Source organism: Gopherus evgoodei, chromosome 2 (genome assembly GCF_007399415.2).
Source record: "Gopherus evgoodei ecotype Sinaloan lineage chromosome 2, rGopEvg1_v1.p, whole genome shotgun sequence".
In the NCBI taxonomy this organism is placed as follows: Eukaryota; Metazoa; Chordata; order Testudines; family Testudinidae; genus Gopherus; species Gopherus evgoodei.
The window spans coordinates 4,661,653-4,683,715 of NC_044323.1; the positions used below are offsets into that span (position 1 = coordinate 4,661,653).

Consider the following 22,063-nt stretch of genomic DNA (forward strand, 5'->3'; position numbering starts at 1 on the left):
TCGTGATCTTTTGTGGAGGGAGTTTTCTGAAAGTCCTAGCTCCCAGAGTCATGGGATGATGCAAGAAACTGAGCTTTACTTTTAAAGGGAAAATGAGAACTCCTTCTGTCAAAGCACTGAGGCTTGGAGGCATGATTATGATAATGGCATGCACAAGGAGGAGAGCAAGCAAGGGCAAAGGCACCCCCCATCAGTGGGGACACAGAGCTTCTCCAGGGCCATGGAGGGGAGAGTGAGCTCCTGGGCCGGGGGTAAGAGATGGCAGCTCCTCCAGCCCTGGGGCTTCAGGGGGAGAGAAGGAGAGACAGCTCCACCGACCTTGACCTCGGGAATGCAGCAGGGAGAGGCAGCTTCTCCAGCTGCAGGGGGAAGAGGCTAGGAAGCTCCTCCAGCCATGGTGGGCACAAAAAGTGCCCCTCCAAAAGCAGCCAAATTTTTGTTCCTCTGTATGCCCCCTAGTATGAGTGTAAGGTACATAGCTATCCAGACTGTTCTGCATGGGATCGGCTCAGCACACGCTGAATTCCCCAAGTTCTGTCAAAGAGGGAACTGAGCTCAGTGTAAAACACGGTCTGAGTTATCTGGCAGCGAAGGGAAGTCTCTTCATTGGTTATTCCATTGCGTTGGTCTGGAATCTAGAGGAGACGGCCACATGGCATCCCACACACCTGCCCAAACGCCCATGGAAATTCTGCACGAGAACTGCAAGATCACTCAGATAGGATTTAGATGGCCGTGCACCAAATAAGAATTGAGGCAGACCAAAAAATTAGGTAGAACATTTTAATCAATGGCATCAAGTGTGGCCACTAATTTTCTTTCACGTTTCTTAATGTACTCTAATAATCGCTGGTCTTGGTGTGAAGTCTGGCTAGAGAGACAGGCCTGTCCTACAGCTAGGGCAGGGGTGGCCAAGCTGAGCCAGAATTTGCCAATCTACATTGCCAAAGAGCCACAGTAATACATCAGCAGCCCCCTATCCACTCCCCCACCTGCTTCCAGTGCCTCCCCCCCACCGAAAGCCCCTCCGATCAGTGCGTCCCCTTCCCTGCCCGCACCTTCCGATCAGCTGTTTTGTGGCATGCAGGAGGCTCGGGGAGGGGAGGGGGGAAAGAGGGCACAGCAGGCTCAGGGGAAGGGGTGGAGTGGGGGCAAGGCCTGTGGCAGAGCCAGGAGTTGAGCAGTGCGCACCCCCAAGCACACTGGAAAGTTGGCGCCTGTAGCTCCAGTCCCAGAGTTGGTACCTATACAAGGAGCCGCATATTAACTTCTGAAGAGCCTCATGTGGCTCCGGCGCCACCGGTTGGCCAGCCCTGGACTAGGGCATGAAATCTGAGTTTAAGGTTAAAGGAAGGTCTTGTGGCTAACGCACTGATCCAGGACTTCTGAGTGCTGGCTTTGCTTCCTGCCTTTGCCGAAAGTCACTTCATCTCTATTTCTCCATCTCTAAAGTGGGGTAATACTACTTCACGGGGTATTTGTATTAATGTTTAATCAGATGTTATGGTGATGGGGCACGGGCAGATAAGTAGACAGGCAGTGTCCCAGTGGGCACCGCTTGAAACTTACTGTCAGGAGATCTTGTTTCTATATCCAGCTTTGTCTGTGTCATCTTTGACAAGTCATTGCAAAGTCCTGTGCCTCAGTTTCCCCCATTTGTAAAAGAGGAGGGATAACGATACTTTCCTATCCCTGTAAGCTGCTTTGAGATCTATGGATGGAAAGCATTATTATATGGGCTAAAATATCTGTGTTCAAAGAATAAATGCTCTGCGCCAGATCATCAACCGGTGTAAGCGGACTATCCTGATTTACACCAGCTAAAGATCTGGCCCTGTTCTAGTAACCAATAGAGAATCAATATTTGATGTACTGAGGATGAATTTCATGCACCGGGCAGCACCTGGTGCTAGTAACACTCCAGCAGACGTACTTTGTAGCTAACCCTTGTGACTGTTTTGGGCTCGCTAGTTATTTATTTGTTTGGCTTGTAAGTGTCTGAAAGTCAAGTACATTGCCAGGATAGTGCCCTAGAGCATAGCCCCCCTCTTCTCCACCCCGTACAGAGGTCATACAGCTTCCACTCAGTGCAAAGGTAAAAGGTTCAAAATGGGGTCCCTGCTACAACGTGCCACCGCTCCAGCATTGAGAGGAGCAGTCTGAGTTCTCGATGAGGCCTCACAAGTAGAGTTCGGTGAATAGTGGGTTGCTAGGTCTGCTGTCAATTCCAGGAGGGGGCGGAGTTTCTGGTTGAACCAAAATTGAAATTTTCGGTGAATTGAAAATTTTGGAAAATACATTTCCATTTCAGGTCAAATGCAACATTTTGTTTTGACAACATCCTTGGGTTTTGTTTCAGTTTTGCTTCTTCTTCAGTGGTTTTGCTTGTTGCTTAATACAGTTAAAAGCCAGCCTGAAACCCTCCAAAGTTATGTTGCATGAAAAATTCAAGTGTTTTGTTTCCAAAATGTCCAAAGGAAACGTTTCAAATTTTTCAGAATTCATGGTGTTTTTTCTCAACCGAGACAATCTGGCAAAACTGGCATGAAGCTGGGACACTTTTTGGTGTTGCCAAAGCTGGATTTTTTTGCCAGCAAAAAAAGTTGGGGCCAAAAACGTTCACCTGGGAGTGAGGATGGGTCACAAAACATCCCCGATTTCTACCCATAGGGAAAGTACAGCTATGTACAGAGCTGGATGAAGGCACAGACACTAACGTCCTGTAGCCAGGGCTCTGTCTCCTGCACTCACACGATGACATCAGCTTCTCGACCCTTGTTTTTAAATAAATTATCTTTCTAGCCCTCACTGTTGTGAAACATGATTCTGCTGTACAATGCACCCGGCCCCTTGCTCTGCTGTTGCTGCTCTAAAGGGACCATCCTCCCTTCCACAGGTGCCATTCTGTTATTGCCAGGTGGGCACAGATCGTCTCTTCTTGGTGAGGTTTCCCTGAGGTAGAGCCATACCAAGGAATTTTTTGCGCCCGAGGCAAGGGCCGGGTCCAGGTTCTTTAGCAGCAGGTCCCTGAGTCCCTGTTGGAGGGAAGGACTTGCTGCCGAATTGCCCTCGCTGCTTCATTCTTTCTTCGGTGGCAATTCAGCGGCAGATCCCTGAGTCCCTCTTGGAGAGAAGGATTGCCGCCGAAGAATGAATGAAGTGGTTGTGGCAATTCAGTGGCAGGTCCTTCCCTCCGAGAGGAACTCAGGAACCCGCCACTGAATTGCTGCCGCCGAAGCACCGCCGATTGCAGTACAGCTGCGCCCCTCTGTTTTGAGTGCCCAAGGCAAGTGCTTTACTCACCTTGCCCTTGTTACGGCTCTGCCCTGAGGTGCTGCCTCGTGGGGTTGTGCATATACTTCCCCGGAGTGCTTTGCCCAGCCTTACTCTGGTGCAATTACAGGGACTCAGAGGAAGCAATCAAGAGGAGAGATGGTCCCCTGGTTAGGGCACCAACCTGGGAGATCAGGGTTGAGATCCCTACTCTGTCTCAGACTCTCTATGACTGTGGGCCAGTGGCTCAGTCTCTCTGGCCCAGATCTTTAAAGTACTTAGGCTCCTAATTTTCATTGAAATCAATGCGAGTTGAGACCCTAAATGTCTTGAAGGGTCTTTGTGCCTCCGTTCCCCCTCTGTTCAATGGGGGAAACAGTACTGACCTACCTCACTGGGTGGTTAGGAGGGTCCATAGGGTAAAGGTTGTGAGGTGCTCAGAGAGTACAGTAACTCCTCACTTAAAGTTGTCCCGGTTAACATTGTTATGTTGCTGATCAGTTAGGGAACATGCTCATTTAAAGTTGTGCAATGCTGCCTTATATGGTCGTTTGGCAATTGCCTGCTTTGTCCACTGCTTGCAGAAAGAGCAGCCCATTGCAGCTAGCTGGTGGGATTTATAACCAGGGTGGACTGGCAGCCCCCCATCAGCTCCCCCCTCCCGTAAATTCCCTGTGCAGCAGCCGCCCAGCAGGCTACCCAGTTGCCGACAGTTCAGCTGTCCCTACCCCACACTGCCCTGTGCTGCTCCTGCCCTCTCCTTTGGAGCTGCTCTCCAGAGCCTCCTGCTTGCTGCATGGGGATAGGGGGGAGGGGAGAAGATCAGTGCTACTGTCAGGTTGTCCCCCTCCCCCTGATCCTTTATTCCATCTCCACAGAGCGGGGGTGGGGGGGACACAGACAGGACAGGGCTCAGGATGGAGGGAGCTCCTTGGCAGCAGCTGCTGTCTCAACTTGCTGATCTACTTAAAAAGGCTGTGTACTTAGAGTGGGGTCAGCGTACTTAAAGGGGCAATGCGCATCTCTCCCACACACAGGGTGTGTCTCTCTGTCTCTCTGCCATGCTGTCTCCCCTCCCTCCATTCGTGCTGCCTTGTAGAGTGTGAGGCTACATCAACAACAATGGGTTAACCCTTGAGGGCTCAGCAGAGTGCTAGTTCATCAGTTAGCAGCAAGGCATTCCCTGGGAAATATCCCACCCTTTGACTTCACCACCTCAACCCAGCTTCACAATCATCATTGCTGTGCACACTATTAAATTGTTTTAAAAACTTGTGTGTGTGTGTGTGTGTGCGTGTGCGTGTGCGTGTGCGTGTGCGTGTGCGTGTGTTGAAAAAAATGTCCCTGGAACCTAACCCCTCCATTTACATTAATTTTTATGGGGAAATTGGATTCACTTAAAATCACATTTTTCAGGAATAGAACTACAACGTTAAGCGAGGAGTTAGTGTACAGGAGTGTGTGTGTGTGCAGGGTCGCGGGGATATAAATACTCTACATTGCCTAGGAAGTAGCACAGGCAATAAAAACTCCTGGTTCCACCCCACAGCCCCCGGGAGTCCAGATGGTCCAAGACTTAATGAGCACGGTGCTGCAGATCAGGTTCTAAACCTGTCAGAGGGGCCAGCTACGCTCACAGCAGAGGATGCTGTAGCTCAGGACTGAAGTACACTGGCAGAGCTGTGAAAGGGACTCTTGCGCTGTGGATCTTCTCAGCTGTGAGAAAATGAATCTGCCTCCCATTTCCCAGCCTAAGAAATCACCCAGCATCATTGCCTACCCTTCCTTACACCTCACCGACAGCTCTTGAATTCCTGGGAGCAGCTGGTGCAGCACCCTCTGTGGTCGAAATCTATGTGGCAAGCAATCACAGCTGCCTTAATTAATTCAGACAACAGCTGGGGTGCCCTAGAGTGGGCCGGTTGCCAGCGTTATTGTACCACAGCTGAGCGAGAGTTTCCCGTGCTGGCGAAAGGCACCAGGTGACCAGCCCTGGAGACCGAAAGATCCCTGCTCCACAGTGCAGATCTGATTTGCACAGCAGCACTGTGAGCTGCTCTTCCCTGGTGCACATGCACAGGCCCACACTGGAGGAAGAACATCTAGAGACGATTTCAGTCTGCGTGGCCCATGCAGTGACTAACAATTGGGGTGAGTTTTTTGGTGATGGGGACTGAACGGAAACCCTGTGTCATGGGCTGCCGGCTGATTATGGTGGCGTCTGTAGCTAAGATGTCCTTGGTTTCTCTGGATCTAACCAAAAGCTGATGCCCCCCAGTCTGCCATAACCCATGGGGCCCTTGTTCCCACTACTACCTCTGTCACCCTCAGGGACAATTTTCTCTTGTAGCTCTCAAAAGTCCTGTAGAAAGAAAGGTCAGGATCATTATCCCCAAGTTACAGGTGGGGAAACTGAGTCATGGAGCAGGAACGTGACTTGCCCAAGGTCATCCAGCATGCAAGTGTCACAGCCAAGAATGGAAGCAAGTCTCCTGACACATAGGGCTGTGTCTTTGACACTGGCTGTCATAAACAGATAGTTAAAGGTTAATGTCTCTTTTACCTGTAAAGGGTTAAGAAGCTCAGTAAACCTGGCTGACACCTGACCAGAGGACCAATAAGGAGACAAGATACTTTCAAATCTTGGTGGAGGGAAGTCTTTGTTTGTGCTCTTTGTTTTGGGGGTTGTTCGCTCTTGGGACTAAGAGGGACCAGCCGTCAATCCAGGCTATCCAAATCTTTCTGAATCAGTCTCTCATGTTTCAAAATTGTAAGTAACAGCCATGCAAGGCAGAGTAGTTTTATTTTTGTTTTCTCAATTTGTAAATGTCCTTTTTTGCTGAGAGGATTTTACCTCTGTTTGCTGTAACTTTGAACCTAAGGCTAGAGGGGGTTCCTCTGGGCTATATGAATCTAATTACCCTGTAAAGTATTTTCCATCCTGATTTTACAGAGATGATTTTTTAATTTTCTTTCTTTAATTAAAAGCTTTCTTTTTTAAGAACCTATTGATTTTTCCTTGTTTTAAGATCCATGGGGATTGGATCTGGACTCACCAGGGATTGGTGGGGTGAAAGGAGGGCGGATGGTTAATTTCCCCTTCTTTTAAGATCCAAGGGGTTTGGATCTGTGTTCACCAGGGAATTGGTGAAGCCTCTCAAGGCTGCCCAGGGAGCGGAAGGTTTTGGGAGGGACAAGAAGTGCTCCAGACACTGAAATTTCTGTATGGTGGCAGAGTTACAAGATCTAAGTTAATAATTAAGCTTAGAAGTGTCCATGCAGGTCCCCACATTTGTACCCTAAAGTTCAGAATGGGGAAGGAACCTTGACACTGGCCAATGTTGCTTCCAACAGGTAACCATCCCTCCTCTCCCCCTAGACCTGGTGCAGCTATCACTCCCATGTGCAAATGGGGTCAGACATGTGGATGTGGGTGGGAAGGAGGGATTGGATGCATCCTCCCCTTCACCAGTCCTGTCTAGCTCCTCTGCGCACAGATATCTACCCCTCAGGGGGAGCACAAGGCAAGACCCTATAGAGAGCACTGAGGCACAGGCCTGTATGCAGAGCCCTGCAGAACTACGGGGGGAGGGAATGGCCTGCTAAACCCAGGGTTGGGAGCTCAATCCTTGAGGGGGGCCATTTAGGGATCTGGGGCATAAATCTGTCTGGGGAATTGGTCCTGCTTTGAGCAGGAGGTTGGACTAGATGATCTCCTGAGGTCCCTTCAAACCCTGAGATTCTATGATTCTAAGGAGCCAGCACCCTCTCCTCTGCTCATGTGACTGCAGGTTTGTATCCACACTCACTCTCACAACAAGGAGACTGGACAGCAACTGATGTTGGGCCAGCTGCAGAATAGATAATCAGTCACTTAGTCCACTGCCTGGCCTCCCACTGGCTTCTTAAACTGTCCAGGAGAGGAGGGCCCCCCTCACAGCCATTGTAAGGAGCTCAGGGAATGTGCATTTCAGAGGACATCTCATGAGGTGTAGACTACGCTCTTCCTATATCACGTCCAGTGTCAGCTGAGGTGGATCATTTACTCCTAAATAAATACAGATTAGGGATTTCATGGGTTTACACTGCACAATTTTAAGATACAGACAAGTTGATAAGACCGCGCCAGCCCTAGCAATAACTGTGGGGCCCTCAGGTAGCATGTGGTCATGGATGGAGCAATGGGTTCCTGCTTCACCTGGGTCACTCCTTTTCATTAACCATCCCCACTCGTCTCAGGTCAGGTAAAACTACCATAATGGTCCCTTCTGCCCATGAATTGAATTAATCGAACATTCCAGTTTTGAGGCCATCTCCTTTGGTTTGTAGACTTGAGAGAGCAAAGTGGCAAATCTGGCTGTATAGTGAACAAAACCCATGTTGCAAACCTAATGATGGAGCAGCTGCCGGCTCTGTGTTTTGAATCTGTTTCTCTAGTGGATCACTGATGATAAGTCTGATGGAAGAAATTGCTTTAAGGCTTATCCATGTCTTGATTACTTCGGATCAAGACTGGATTCCTTTCTTTGGAAGATATTCTTTAGTCAAACCCAAGTTATTGGGATTAAAACAGGCATAACCAGATGAAATTCTCTGGCCTCTTTTGCTAGGAGGTCAGACTTGAGTAGAAGTCCCCAAACTGTGGGGCGTGCCTCCCTAGAGGAGCATGGAGAAATATTCAGGGGGTGCAATGGGGCCAAGGTTAGCCCCCAAAGGTCTGGAGGGGAGCATCACCCAGCCCCACTCCATTCCCAGCTCTGCTCTGGCCTCGCCCCTAGCCTCAGCCCCTTGACCCTTGTCCATGTCCCACCCCCGTCCCCTACCGGGAGCTGTGACCCGGCCCTGACTCTGGGGGTGGGGGCATGGACAGGACTAAGGGAGGGGTAACCTGAAAAGTTTGGGGACCACTGGCCTAGAAGATCATAATGGTCCCTTCTGGCTTTAAATTCTCTGAATCTCTGAAAAGAAATAATTTCACTAAAGCAAGGGGGTTTGTTTGACACCCAGGAAGTAGGAGTTTTTTCCCAAGCTTATGGAACAGCAGCACGGAGCCAAGTGAGAGGGGCTGTGGCAGGATGCTGTAGGGGAAGCCCTAATCAGCTCCTGCCACTCTAGCCCCACTTAGGGGAAATGGGCTGGGGATGGGCCTAGGGCTGCCAACTTTCTAATTCCCGAAAACTGAACACCCTTGCCCTGCCCCTTCCCCGAGGCCCCGCCCCTGCATGTAGGTCCCGCCCTCCGCTTGCTCCATCCCCATCCCACCCCCTCCATTGCTTGCTCTCCCCCGACCCTCTCTCACATGAACATTTTCACTCCAAGGCCCAAACAGGGAAATTTTACAATGTCAGGGGGATGGGGGTGTAGGGGTTGGGACGTGGAGGGATGCAGTGAGGGGAGATGGGGTTGGGGGGTTGGGATTGAGTGAGTGGGATGGGCTGTAGGGGGGGTCGGGAAGGGGAGGGATTGAGTGAGGGGGATGGGGATGCAGAAGGGTTGGAATGGGGATGGATGCAGTGAGGGGGATGGGGGTGTAGGGGTTGGGACGTGGAGGGATGCAGTGAGGGGAGATGAGGTTAGGGGGTTGGGATGGGGAGGGATGGAGCGAGGGGGATGGGGGTGTAGGGGGTTGGGACAAGGAGGGATCGAATGAGCAGGATGGGGTGCAGCCCCATTCCCAGCACTCGCAGACAGGGATACACACATCTCCAACTCCTGGTGCCGGCGATGGGCCGACAGACAGACGGTGGTTTGCCGCAGGGCACGTGCCGGAGTTCTAGCCCAGCCACACGAGGAGAAGGGGCCACGCGACCCCTCAACAGCCGCCTCCTCTGCACTCACTCGTGGTGCTAGTTCCTCCCCTGCCCTGAGCCAGCCAATGGGAGCTGCTCCTGAGGGCAGGAGGTGGGGCAGCATGCGGATCCCCCATGGCAGTCCCTGAGACTAGAAGCCGGGAGCCGCGTGAGCCACGGTGCGGCGCTGCGAACCAGACATTCAAAGGCCCTGTCAGCTGTGCTGGCCGGAGCCGTCAGGATTCCTTTTCGATCGGCTGTTTCGGTCCAAAACCACACAGCTGGGCCACGAGCTAGGACTGGCCTGGAAACTGGCCACACCTGCCAGCCTCGTTAACAGGCTAAAAGCTTGGGAGGAAGCAACTCCAAGGTGGGGTTTGGGGGGCAGAGACCAGGGTGGGAGAGCAGGCTCAGAAGGAGCCAGGAGCCTGCTCCTCTGTTGCCACTGAGGCCTGTGCTAGGCCAAACCTGTAAATAATCTGTACATAGTTAGAGCTTGGTGGTGGGGCCTGGACACAGGAATAAAGAGCATGGGTGTTGCACCAGCTTGTAGTGGCCCTGACTCATTGGGGAGCTGGGCCAGGAGGCTGAACCCAGCAAGGTGCAGTGACCACCCTGTTACAGGGGCAGAGATGAAAAGATTAGTTACGAGAAGGGGAGGTGAGAAAGTGAGACCAGAGACATCAGCAGAAGTGGAGGGTCGACAATTGCATCTGGTGCCGTTCTGCCTTGAACTGTCCTGGCATGGTTTACTGGTGACCTTTCTGGGTGGAGTTTTAGTCCTGTAAGTCACAACCCCCTGGTACTGTTAGTCTAGATGTAATTCAGCCTCTAACAGCGGTTCATGCCTGGACTGCCAAGCGGCTCAGTTACAGATCACACTGCTACAGCCAGGGTCAGGTCAGAAGGCAGCCTCACAGCAAGCATCAGCTCATCAATAATTTGTGCTCTGAGATAACTGAGTTTGCTTTACAGCAGGAAATTTCAAGATCTGACAGTGACTTCACCAGGGAGTCAAGCTGTCTACCAATTCTCTCTTCAGGGGGGCTCCTTAACAGGCACTGGGGGAAGACTATCCTAATTCTGCCTTGTACACAGTGCCCTGCAGCTGGATGACTCGAAGCACTGACAGGGGCAGGCATTGTTACCCTCTTCCACAGATGTGCAGCAGGTTGACAGATTCTCAGCTGGGATATGTGGATGTCAGTGGAGCCATGCTGATTTACACCAGCTGAGGATCTGGGCCCATGAGTCATTATCATACCAGGAAATAGAAGCCAAGTCTCTTAGTCCTTGATCCAGCAAGATACTTAAGCTCCTGTCGGCTGTTATTCATGTGGTCCTATTGTGTTTAAGGGTAAACACAGCAGGTTTGCTCACGTGCTTGAGATTAGGCATGTGCTTAAGAAGATCAAGGAGCTGGAGACTACTTTACCCTGGTGCCCCTTAGTGTAGACTGCATGTGTTCATAATCCTGCAAAAGCTTCATTTAGAAAGATAATCGGGAGTCAAAGAACCCATCGTTAGACCACTTATCAGTATCCTCCAGGACACAACCGACTTCCTCCAGATACTCCACAGCATTAACAACCTCTCTTCAGACACCAGTCTGACCACCACAGGTGTCATCTCCCTATACACCAACATCCCGTACTATGACGTCATTGCTACCTGCATCAAATACCTACCATACAATAGGCAACACTCAGAGATCCATGCCAAACACATCACCACACTCATCCCTTTCATCCTCACCCATCACAATGTTACAACAAACACTTTGTCCAAACCAAGGGAACAGTCGTGGGCACTAGGATGGCTCCCCAGTATGACAACACCAAAGAAGAATTTCAGGATAAATGCACCACAAAACCAATGATATACCTGAGACACAGCGATGATATTTTCATGCTCTGGACAGACGACCTAAACTCCCTCCTAGATTTCCACCCAACTTCAACAACGATCCATTAAACTTGTTCTAGACCAGTGGTTCTCAAACTAGGGCCGCCGCTTGTTCAGGGAAAGCCCTTGGTGGGCCAGGCCGGTTTGTTTACCTGCCACGTCTGCAGGTCTGGCCAATCGCAGCGAACCGCGGACAGTGGGAGCCGTGATCAGCCGAACCTGTGGACAAAGCAGGTAAACAAACCGGCCCAGCCCGCCAGGGGCTTTCCCTGAACAAGCGGGGCCCTAGTTTGAGAACCACTGGTCTAGAACACTCCCACACTAGCATCAACTTCCTGGATAGCACAATCAGCTTCAGCAATGGAACCCAACAAACGACTATATACAAGAAACCCACGGATCACCACAGCTATCTTCACAGATCCAGTAAAGACCCCAAACACACCAAGACATCTGTTTTCTACTGCCAGGCTCTCAAATACCACACAATATGCTGCAAGGAGGAAGTCTGGGATATACATCTTAACACAATTTAAACTGTCTTCACCTAACAAGGACATTCCCCACCAGAGAAGTAGCTCACCTCGCGAACAGGCCAAGCAAATACTCCAGGAGAACCTGCTTCAGTACAGAATAAAACCCCTCCAACCGCATACCCTAGCTGTCATTTAGCACACTGGAAACCATACGGGGTATCATTAAACAAGCAATTACAACTTAGGGCTGTCAAGAAATTAAAAAAAAAAATCGTGATTAATTGTGCGATTAAAAAATAGAATACCATTTATTTTAAATATTTTTAATGTTTACTACATTTTCAAATATATTAATTTCAGTTATAACACAGAATACAAAGTGTACAGTGCTCACTTTATTTCTTATTACAAATATTTGCACTGTAAAAAAACAAAAAAAAATTTCAATTAACCTCATGCAAGTACTGTAGTGCAATCTCTTTATCATGGAAGTTGAACTTACAAATATAGAATTATGTACAAAAAAACCTGCATTCAAAAATAAAACAATGTAAAACTTTAGAGCCTAAAAGTCCACTCAGTCCTATTTTTTGGTCAGCCAATCCACTCAGACAAACAAAGTTGGTTACAATTTGCAGGAAATAATGCTGCCTGCTTCTTGCTTACAATGTCACCTGAAAGTGAGAACAGGTGTTCACATGGCACTGTTGTAGCTGACGTTGCAAGATATTTATGTGCCAGATGCGCTAAAGATTCATATGTCCCTTCATGCTTCAACCACCATCCCAGAGGACATGCTTCCATGCTGATGATGGGTTCTTCTTGATAACGATCCAAAGCAGTGCAGAGTGACTCATGTTCATTTTCATCATCTGAATCAGATGCCACCAGCAGAAGGTTGATTTTCTTTTTGGTAGTTTGGGTTCTGTAGTTTCCGCATCAGAGTGTTGCTCTTTTAAGACTTCTAAAAGTATACTCCACACCTCGTCCCTCTCAGATTTTGGAAGGCACTTCAGATTCTCAAACCTTGGGTCAAGTGCTGTAGCTATTTTTAGAAATCTCACATCGATACCTTCTTTGTGTTTTGTCAAGTCTGCTGTGAAAGTGTTCTTAAAATGAACATGTGTTGGGTCATCATACGAGACTGCTATAACATGAAATATATGCAGAATGCGGGTAAAAGAGAGCAGGAGATATACAGTTCTCCCCCCTCAAGGAGTACAGTCACAAATTTAATTGATGCATTATTTTTTTAAAGAGCATCATGAGCATGGAAGCATGTCCTCCGGAACAGTGGTCAAAGCATGGAAGGGGCATATGAATGTTTAGCATAGCTGGCACATAAATACCTTGCAACGCTGGCTACAAAAGTGCCATGCAAATGCCTGCTCTCGCTTTCAGGTGACATTGTAAATAAGAAGCAGGCAGCATTATCTCCCATCAATGTAAACAAACTTCTTTGTCTTAGCAATTGGCAGAATAAGAACAGGACTGAGTGGACTTGTAGGCTCTAAAGTTTTACACTGTTTTGGTTTTGAGTGCAGTTATGTGACCAAAAGAAATCTGCATTTGTAAGTTACCCTTTCACAAGAAAGAGATTGCACTTTAGTGCTTGTGTGAAATGAATTGAAAAATACCCATTTCTTTTGTTTATCATTTTTACAGTGCAAATATTTGCAATCAAAAATAAAAATACAAAGTGAGCACTGCGCACTTTGTATTCTGTGTTTGAATTGAAATTAATATTGAAAATGTAGAAAAAACATCCAAAAATATTTAATAAATTTCAATTGGTATTCTATTGTTATAAGTGCAATTATTTTTTTTAATCACGATTAATTTTTTTGGGTTAATTGCATGAGTTAACTGCAATTAATTGTGGTCCCCATCAAGTATGAGTTGTAATTAGGTCTGTCATTCTTAAAGAAATCTTTCCTGGACTCCCTCTTTTGGCCTTCAGACAACCCTCCCCCTCTGCCCAAACTATCATCATAAGCAAGATCCCCAGAGAGCAGGACACACCAATTCAAAGTGGCACCAGACCCTCCCAGAACAATGGATGCAAAACCTGTCGACATATCTCCACCGCTACAAGGATCAACATCCTCCACAACCCACCTTTCAAGATCCAGAAGTCCGACACATCCCTATCACGGCCTGTGGTGTACCCAGGGGCGGCTGTAGGGATTTTGCCGCCCAAGCACGGCAGGCAGGCTGCCTCCCGCGGTTTGCCTGCGGGAGATCCTCTGAAGCCGCGGGACCAGCGCACCCTCCGCAGGCAAGGAAGGCAGCCTGCCTGCTGCCCTTGCGGTGCCGGCAGAGCGCCCCCCGCAACTTGCCGCCCCAAGCACACGCTTAGCATGCTGGGGCCTGGAGCCGCCCCTGGGTGTACCCCATCCAAAGTACTAACTGTCCCAATAACAACAGACAGATAAACCCTGCCCTCTTGAATGAACTCAGACAGAAAAATTATAAAAAGACCATATCATCGGTGGGCAAACGCTTTTCACAAAGCGATCACTCTATATCTGGCCTCTCAGTCCCCATCCTCAACACCTGTGAGCTTAAATTCATAACTTTACTAGATATTTTCTCTCTCACCAACAGAAGTTGGTCCAATAAAAGATATTACCTCACTCACATTGTCTTACTTAGGGCTGGGCTACACTAGGGAATTAGGTTGGTATACCTACGTCGCTCAAGGGCATTAAAAATTCACACCCCTAACCCCCAGTGTAGGCAACATTAGGCTGAAGGAAGAATTCTTCCATTGACCTAATTACCACCTTTCCGGGAGGTGGATTGCCTATCATAGAATATCAGGGTTGGAAGGGACCTCAGGGGTCACCTAGTCTCTCAAAGCAGGACCAATCCCTAACTAAATCATCCCAGCCAAGGCTTTGTCAAGCCTAACCTTAAAAACCTTTAAGGAAGGAGATTCTATCACCTCCCTAGGTAACTAATTCCAGTGAAATAGTGTTTCCTAATATCCAACCTAGACCTCCCCCACTGCAACTTGAGACCATTACTCCTTGTTCTGTCATCTGGTACTACTGAGAACAGTCTTTGGAACCCCCTTTCAGGTAGCAGCTATCAAATCTCCCCTCATTCTTCTCTTCTGCAGAATAAACAATCACAGTTCTCAGCGTCTACTCGTAAGTCATGTGCTCCAACTCCCTAATCAGTTTTGTTGCCCTCCACTGGACTCTTTCCAATTTTTCCACATCCTTCTTGTAGTGTGGGGCCTAAAACTGGACACAGTACTCCCATCAGCACAGGTAGTGTCTTCATGAAGCATGGCACTGACATAGTGTTTTAAGTAGACAAGCCCTTATGAAATTAGTGTGGGGGGGGTTCAGAGTCATGACATTATGAAAAAGGCCAGTAGACATTAGTAGCAACAGAAACCTTAGGTGTCTCTCAGCATAAAACAGCACCTTATCAGTTACTTACCCACCAGAATTCAGGAGCTGTAGGTTCAAGGCTCATTTCTGCAACAGATTCCCTATATAGCTTGGGGGATATCAGCTGGTGTCTCTGTGCCTCAGTTCCCCAGTTGTGAAATGAAGATAACGCTGCCCTACCTCTCAGGTGTGCTGAGAGAGGAAAGGCTAGGCATGACTAGGAAATGGTCTTCTCGTCCTGTGAAAATTTGTGGGATTTTGCAAAGTTTTCCTATCTTGAATTAGGACCAAAAGTAAAAAAATCTTGAAAATTTGTGTAAACCAAAAATCTAAGGGGGGAAACGATTTGGGTCAGTCAAAATGCTTGGTTTTGATCATTTCCAAGCATCGTGGCTTGATTTTGACCATTTTTTTTACTCTAATTAGCTCAACTTTCTAAACAAAAAGTGATTTTGTACCAGAAAACCAGATTTTTTTCAGTCTGAAAATGTCAAAAATATTCCATTTTGCCAATTTGGAAACTTTTCTCAAAAAATTTTTGAGCTGAGAAATGCTTAAAAACTGACTTTTTCCAGATAAAAGTTTCTATTTCACCAAACCAATATTTTTGGACAAAAAAATCTTTCGTCGAAAATTCCCAACCAGCTCCACCCACATCAAAGACTGTGAGGCATTTGGTTACTATGGTAGTGGAGGCTGTATAAGTACCTTACATAACTGTTAGAGTCTCGGTCCTCCTGCACTAGGGCCATGTCTCTATTTGTGAGTTGCAAACACCAAAAGGGAATATTCATTTTAAAACAATGGCATCCACCGAAAACTGATTTAAAATAAATTCTGGGACTATAAAGGAGGGAGAGATAGCTCAGTACCCTGAGCACTGGCCTACTAAACCCAGGCTTGTGAGTTCAATCCTTGAGGGGGGCATTTAGGGATCTAGAGCAAAATCTGTCTGGGAATTAGTCCTGCTTTGAGCAGGGGGTTGGGCTAGATGACCTCCTGAGGTCCCTTCCAACTCTGATAATTTATGATTAAACTCAGGCTAGGTCTACACTTGGGCGTCAACCTAAGATACACAACTTCAGCTATGCAAACAGCATAGCTGAAGTCAGCATATCTTACCTGGCCATGAGGACAAGAGCAAGTCAACCACTGCCACTCCACTTCCACCTCTCACCACAGTGGAGTTCCAGAGCCAACAGCAGAGTGATCAGGGATCAATTTTATCACATCTGCACTAAACACAATAAAATCAATCCCCGACAGATCGATCGCTATCCACCGATCCAGTGGGTAGTGTAGACGTACCCTCAGCAACAAAGCACCTGCCACAGCACTTACTGGAAACTGGCTTAGTAGGAGATAAGCCTCTACTACTGCTAACAGAGTTGATCTTTTACTCAGTCTATGCCTGAACTTAAAACCCTGCAGCTGCAGCGTATCTGCAGCGTAGACACTCATTGCAGTGACGGGAGCCGGGGTGTCTCCTGTCTCTGTAGTTAATCCACCTCCCTGACCATCTACACTTAAGTAGTGCAGATGAGCTGCTCTAGCGCTTTAATGAAGACGCTCTCTCCCGTCGGTGCAGTTCATCCACCGCCCAGAGAAGCAGTCGCTATGTCAGTGGGAGAAACTCTCCTGCCAACATAGTGCTGTTTACATGGGGGGGTTGGTCGGTATAACTACAACACTGAGGGGTGTGGATTTTTCACAGCCTGGAGTGATGTAGCTACGCTGACATAAGCATTCAGTGCAGATCAGCCCTCAGGCTGATTAACTCTGCTCTGTGATGCAGTAAGTCATAGGTTCAAACTTGCTGGAAAGTTTGGAATGGTTGTTAAAGAAACATTTTTGTTGGCTTAAATTTCAATTTAAGGCCAGGTTTGAATTGGCACCGTCCTTTAAAGACATGCCGAAGGGGCTTGGGAATTCTTACGTGCACAATGTTTGATGCTCAGTACTGCTCCTTCCTTCTCCACACATGAAACTGCAGCTCTAACACAGCTGCAACAAACACCAGAGAGGAGAACTCAGCTCGGAGCCGCTCTCAAATTACACCTCTCTTTGGGCGACAGATATTTCAGTCCTTTCCTAATGAAGATGACTGATTCAGAGCAATTCCCATCACACTGGCATGCTTCCTTTCATGCAGGGTTCCATTAGCCTCCATTTGGGGTGGATAGTATTTCTTTTTGCGACCTCTGACTCCTAGGTGTAGGCCTGAGATTTAACTCACCCCATACCAAATCAGTCTTGGGTGAATCTTAAGGATTTCCAACACTAAAATTAAGGTGGGGGGGAAATGCTCCACTGCTGCTAAGGTGCCCCCACCTCGGGAATGCCCCTAACAAGAGTTATAACACCAAGGGTTGTAAAGCAGAGACACCCAGGTGCTGAGAAGTTTAAGGAGGAAACAGTAAGGGGTTATGGGAATGGATTATCTAGGGAGGTGGTGGAATCTCCTTCCTTAGAGGTTTTTAAGGTCAAGCTTGACAAAGCCCTGGCTGGGATGATTTAGTTGGGGATTGGTCCTGCTTTGAGCAGGGGGTTGGACTAGATGACCTCCTGAGGTCCCTTCCAATCCTGATATTCTATGAAAGCCCTCAAGAATTGGTAAAACAGATAAGATATGGTCAACATAAATTCACTGGTCAGAGCTTCTGCACAAACAAAGAAGGTTATAAATAAGTGACAATTTGGGCACGAAAGATCAAATGCAAAAAGAGTTGTAAAAAGTTAGTTGACCCGGGCTCTCAGACTCCATATCATGGGGTGTTTAAGGGTTGTTTGGGGGGGGGGGTTGGCTGTGAAGCTGTAACCTGAGAGTCCAATTCTATGCTGCAGTCTAGGGAGCGCAGCAGGAAAGCTGGTGCACAGGGCATGGGGCAAAGTTTGCTTCTGGATTCTGGGCTGCTCTAGGGTCTGGAATGGCCTCGGGTGTAAGTTTCAGCAGTGTCTGGCTACTGTAATTTTCAACAGCCTCTCTCGGGCTGAAGTATAAGCTAGACTCCCCATAGCATCATGGGTTATGGGCCTGTCCTGATCCACCCCCTTCCCTCCCTCTATGCAGGGTCTTGGAGGGACAGGGAAGGGGAAACATAGTGACCTTTCAGTCCCCCAGCCCCTTGTGGGGTCTTTATGGCACCTATAAACTGCAGGAATTGGGGTGCAGAACCTATCCCTCAGGGTTTGAAGTGGAACTTCAATTAGAATATAACGATCTGGACTGTAAAGTGCTGACCAGAGTCTAGAGCATTACATCATTTGCGAGCAGTTCATGTTTTAGGTCAGAACTATTTGATGCTGCTCCTTCTAAGTAAAAAAAGAAAAAAAAGAAAAAACCGAAAAAAAACCCCACACACAACAAACCAGAAATTAACAAGGGTGTTTCTTTTGTGATTTATCAGAAACGGACAAAGGGCAGGGTGGCGAGATCATATTCGTCCAAATAGAAAAGGAGATAGCTAGAAGGGACAGAAGCTTTATTTGCAGCATTACACAACGGAGCAGAAAGAAAACTTAGAAGACATCACTCCTCTATGTCCTTTTAAAATGTCTCATGTAATTAGCCCAGATGGATGCTCTGCTTACAACTCACCTGCTTTGGAGAACAAACAACATTTATTACTAATTGCATGGGATTAGGCATATCTCGGCCCTGCTTTGAGCAGCGGGTTGGACTAGATCAGTGGTTCTCAAACTATTGTACTGGTGACCCCTTTCACCCAGCAAGCCTCTGAGTGCAACCCCGCTTCATAAATTAAAAACACCTTTTTATATATTTAACACCATTATAGATGCTGGTGGCAAAGCGGGGTTTGGGGTGGAGGCTGACAGCTTATGACCCCTCATATAATAACCTTACGACCCCTTGAGGGGTCCCAATCCCCAGTTTGAGAACCCCTGGACTAGATGACCTCCTGAGGTCCCTTCCAATCCTGATATTCTATAAGTCACAGGCTGTTCTGGGAGACTGGGCTTTAAACACACACACATACATGTTGCCAGCCTATAAGTAACAGGAGGGCAACAGGCAGATCAAATGAACTCCAAGAAGGCAGACTCCTACAGAGACCTATGAGGCTTTGTATGGGTATAGGGGATCCACCAGCCTGGGCTGATTGCAGGATGAGGTCCAAAGCATTCAGTGGGTTTCAGTGACTTCATGGGTAGCCCCCCGAATGGCTAAGGAGATGAAAGACTGGAGAGAACAATGTTCTTCTCACACAGCCCCTACATTGTCCTCCACCGCCTTCTGCATGTGTAACCCACTAGCCACTGTATGTTGTGTCCCTCTCTGTGCTCAATCCACAGAGCACACGAGTCTGGCACAGACCCAGCTTTGTAGCACGAGCTGTGGAAATTCCTGCTTTCTGTGCAGGAGGGCCCTGCTATTGTGCTTAGACTGGCTCGAAGATGAGTTAAAAGAGACATCCTGGGTCACTGAATCCGGTCCCAGCCATCCCTGTCTTACAATCCTGTTCAAAAACTTACTATGAGCATATTGGTTGTTTAGAACAGGGGGAGCTGATTTCTCCAAAGTGGTTCCATGACTAAATCTATCGAGGTCTCAGTGCAAATGTATTTTAAAACCAGGGTTGAGTCCAGACTATGCTCCCAAATTGGAGCACCATCTGTGACTGGAGGGCATCTGGCATCCAAACCCCACTCTGGAGCCAACATTTAAAAATATTACCTTGCTTCTATGTAGCTGCTTCCCCCTTGCTGTCATCATAACCGGCTAATATACTGTGAGAGTCTTACACTAGCACCAAAAGCTCCATTGTACATTCACATAGTGAGAGACAGGCCCTTCCCTAAAGGCCTCACAACCTAAACAGAGAAGGCAAACAAAGATCGCAGGAAAAGAAGTATTATACCCAGTTTGCCAGTAAGGAAACTGAGGCACAGAGACATTACATGACTTGTCCAAGATCAAACAGGAAGTTTTTAGCAGTGTTAGGACTGAAACTAGATTTTCCTCTGGTGTTTATAATCACAAATTCTTCTTCCCTTCCAGTCCAGAGCCAAATAATTTGAATCACCTGAAATCCAGACTGTCAGGCCTTGGCCCAACCTCTAATTCAAAAAAATCAAAAGGAAAACTCTACCTTGATAAGCTCCTATGTTTAAGGAGAAACCTCTTCCCTGTTCTCTGCTATTCTCCAAGCTTACCAATGATTCTACCTTACGAGCTTTAATGGAGGTGAGCTCCAACAAGAGACACTCACCTTAAGACTGATCTTGCAGGGTTATACAGCCTTCAGACAATGTTAACCTGAAAGAGAGCCTCAGCTGTGAAGCATCTTTAATGAGAACTGAAGGATCAGGACCAGAAGCTGCAAGTGTCAAGTTTAGCTCATTGGACCTTGCACTCATTAAAGACCCTTCCTGACTATTGTAATGCAGCCAAGACTAACTAGCCAATCAGATGGCCTCTCAGTTTACTGACTGTAATAATAAATTAAATGGATCACAATATTATGCAACACAGACTCCCCTGTTCTCTGGAAAGGGGAGTCTTTGCACATGGGGTGAAGTGTTGTGCAGGGATCCTTACTCTCACTGTTAATTTGTTCATAAACTGCTGCTTGCTGCATGACAGACCTCCAGTCTAGACTATGGTTAGCATAAGAAGACCCGAGAATGGTAAACTGCTGAAGTACACAGGGGCTTCATCTATGAAAGTTACAAGGGATGCAAAGAGATCTCCTGCACCTTCATATAATGGACATCCACGGGAACATGCAGCCCGTGAAGGTTACAAACGCTTCTCAATACATACATCCAAGAGTAATGTGCACTTCCTGCTAAGCATATCCCATACAGATCAAGCAGAGATCACAGAGGTCTATCAAGCTTTGATTCGAACAAGGAAGATTCTGGAAGAGTAAGTGACATCTGAAGCTGTTTCCTTATCTCACCCAGGAAAGGCCTTTTAAAGAGTCCTCAGCTTTCTGCCCCCTTTCTCTGAAGACTGATCAGGTTTGCTTCACATCACTGGGACGGTGCTGTAGGTCTGACATTTAACTCCCCCTTTACTCAACCAGCCTTGGGTGAAACCCAAGGATTTCACCACCAAAATTAAGAAAAAATGCTCCACTGCTGCTAAGGTGCTCCCACCTCATGAATGCCCCTAACAGGAGTTAAAACACCAAGGGTTGTAAAGTAGAGACACCCAGGTGCTGGGAAGTTTAGGGAGGAAACAGAAAGTCCCCAAGAATTGGTAAAATAGATAAGATAAATTCTGACCAGTGGATTTATGCTGACCATTGCACAAAGAAAGAAGTGTCATAAATAAGTGACAATTAGGGCATGAAAGATAAAATGTAAAAAGGGTTGAGCAGGAAGGAGAAAACATAGGTGCCAGTGTGTGATTGGTTAAATTTTGTTATCTGGGGTACTGAATAATGTGATCGGTTTAGTGAAGTTAAAGGAGGTAGCGAGTTTTACCTATATAATGTAACAAAAAAATAATGCTCTTTGGGAACCATCTCCGGACTGGAATTTAACAGCAAGCTGCTAGAACTCTGACCCCTCTGCATGACCATGACGTGCGGAGGCATCGCCGGAAACCCCCAGACAAGAGGATCCTGACTGGCCATCGGGTGAATTCTGTCTGTATATTGGGAGTGGTGAGGATAAGAGATTTGCTAGGTATTTGTGTTCTGTGTGTTGCTAATAAATAGATGTTTAGAGCACAGCTGTGTAAGGCTCTTTCACTGGGAAAAGGTTCCGCAGTCCCGTAGAGCCCTGAGCCCCCTGGAAAAGGCAGGGACCTAAATTGACCAGGCCTGGGAACCCTCGGTAGGGTATAGGCTGTGTGCCTTAAACTGAGTGGGTAACTGTGCTGCTTTTCGAATTGGCAGACAAGAGGGCTCCCTTCATTCTCAGGTGCAGGCTGCTCACACATTAATGACACTGCAGGCTGGTGGGCCAGAAGCAGGATGCTTTTCTGGGGGTAGGACCAGTGTTCATGACCTAGGGCTCACAAACAGCTTTCAAGGAGTCTATTACTTTATGGCTTCCGGGGAGGGGAGTCTTGTTTATTTGTTGTAAGGAGGGGTCACGGTCTGGGGCATCATTTCCTGGTGAAGACTTTTTTTTTGCCCATTGGACGGCTCCAAATGCCTGGTCTAAACAGAGTGTAACAGCAAAAAGCAACAGACGGGAAGACCCGGATCCATGAAGGGACCTTGGTGTTGCAACTCTGAGC

At 47.6% G+C, this 22,063-nt stretch overlaps 1 protein-coding gene across 1 annotated transcript in view; it reads right to left on the minus strand.

The window, feature by feature from the left end:
• TMIE (transmembrane inner ear) overlaps positions 1-22,063 on the minus strand; it is a 73,072-nt gene that overhangs the window by 43,151 nt on the left and 7,858 nt on the right. The window lies entirely within an intron of this gene.